Here is a 2500-nt window from a genome sequence, read left to right as displayed (position 1 = left end):
CAGCAACACCCACAGTGGTCCACCCAGTATCAACACAGGACGCAACGCCACGCCACAACACAAAAGGTACAAGTAATAAAATACCCTTTGGCCACACCCCTTATAAAGGCATCGAACCAACCCACCACCTGACACCAGCCAAACGTACATCCTGATTTGACACATCTCTGGCAACCTAACCCACGTTGGCCCTTAACCTAACCCACGTTGGCCCTTAACCTAACCCACGTTGGCCCTTAACCTAACCCACGTTGGCCCTTAACCTAACCCACGTTGGCCCTTAACCTAACCCACGTTGGCCCTTAACCTAACCCACGTTGGCCCTTAACCTAACCCACGTTGGCCCTTAACCTAACCCACGTTGGCCCTTAACCTAACCCACGTTGGCCCTTAACCTAACCCACGTTGGCCCTTAACCTAACCCACGTTGGCCCCTAACCTAACCCACGTTGGCCCCTAACCTAACCCACGTTGGCCCCTAACCTAACCCACGTTGGCCCCTAACCTAACCCACGTTGGCCCCTAACCTAACCCACGTTGGCCCCTAACCTAACCCACGTTGGCCCCTAACCTAACCCACGTTGGCCCCTAACCTAACCCACGTTGGCCCCTAACCTAACCCACGTTGGCCCCTAACCTAACCCACGTTGGCCCCTAACCTAACCCACGTTGGCCCCTAACCTAACCCACGTTGGCCCCTAACCTAACCCACGTTGGCCCCTAACCTAACCCACGTTGGCCCCTAACCTAACCCACGTTGGCCCCTAACCTAACCCACGTTGGCCCCTAACCTAACCCACGTTGGCCCCTAACCTAACCCACGTTGGCCCCTAACCTAACCCACGTTGGCCCCTAACCTAACCCACGTTGGCCCCTAACCTAACCCACGTTGGCCCCTAACCTAACCCACGTTGGCCCCTAACCTAACCCACGTTGGCCCCTAACCTAACCCACGTTGGCCCCTAACCTAACCCACGTTGGCCCCTAACCTAACCCACGTTGGCCCCTAACCTAACCCACGTTGGCCCCTAACCTAACCCACGTTGGCCCCTAACCTAAGTTACGCTGCACCTTAACCTAAGTTACGCTGCACCTTAACCTAAGTTACGCTGCACCTTAACCTAAGTTACGCTGCACCTTAACCTAAGTTACGCTGCACCTTAACCTAAGTTACGCTGCACCTTAACCTAAGTTACGCTGCACCTTAACCTAAGTTACGCTGCACCTTAACCTAAGTTACGCTGCACCTTAACCTAAGTTACGCTGCACCTTAACCTAACTTACGCTGCACCTTAACCTAACTTACACTGCACCTTAACCTAACTTACACTGCACCTTAACCTAACTTACACTGCACCTTAACCTAACTTACACTGCACCTTAACCTAACTTACACTGCACCTTAACCTAAGTTACACTGCACCTTAACCTAAGTTACACTGCACCTTAACCTAAGTTACACTGCACCTTAACCTAAGTTACACTGCACCTTAACCTAAGTTACACTGCACCTTAACCTAAGTTACACTGCACCTTAACCTAAGTTACACTGCACCTTAACCTAAGTTACACTGCACCTTAACCTAAGTTACACTGCACCTTAACCTAAGTTACACTGCACCTTAACCTAAGTTACACTGCACCTTAACCTAAGTTACACTGCACCTTAACCTAAGTTACACTGCACCTTAACCTAAGTTACACTGCACCTTAACCTAAGTTACACTGCACCTTAACCTAAGTTACACTGCACCTTAACCTAAGTTACACTGCACCTTAACCTAAGTTACACTGCACCTTAACCTAAGTTACACTGCACCTTAACCTAACTTACACTGCACCTTAACCTAACTTACACTGCACCTTAACCTAACTTACACTGCACCTTAACCTAACTTACACTGCACCTTAACCTAACTTACACTGCACCTTAACCTAACTTACACTGCACCTTAACCTAACTTACACTGCACCTTAACCTAACTTACACTGCACCTTAACCTAACTTACACTGCACCTTAACCTAACTTACACTGCACCTTAACCTAACTTACACTGCACCTTAACCTAACTTACACTGCACCTTAACTGTCACATGTAACGTCACAGGAATGTAGCTTTGCCTAACAGCAACCCTCTGAACATAGTTCACTGCTTGGATCCTCTGGTGTCATGTGTATTTCTTGATGCCATGGTGCGTACCCTCACATAAAGGTCTTTCGAGTGTTGCGTACTTTCTACACAGTCCCGCTAACCACTGGAAGGGTGTACCGCTACAGAACGAATATCGCCCTCCCCTCCTGCCCTTCCAAGCTGGTCGGTCAGGCGTTTGTTTGTGAAATGAGCCTTGCAGCTGTTCAGTTGCATTCGGTTGTCGATGCAGTCAGTGTACGTTGTGGTACGGCCTGTGTGGACTGTCCGCTGATGTACGCGTAACCCACACTGATCATCCGTCGTTACGTACTGAGTGACATAATGTGGCACATGCTTGACCGTACAC

Source organism: Schistocerca gregaria, unplaced genomic scaffold, assembly GCF_023897955.1.
Source record: "Schistocerca gregaria isolate iqSchGreg1 unplaced genomic scaffold, iqSchGreg1.2 ptg001155l, whole genome shotgun sequence".
In the NCBI taxonomy this organism is placed as follows: Eukaryota; Metazoa; Arthropoda; class Insecta; order Orthoptera; family Acrididae; genus Schistocerca; species Schistocerca gregaria.
The sequence above is the reverse complement of the archived record's forward strand: the minus strand, read 5'-3'. Positions refer to the sequence as shown.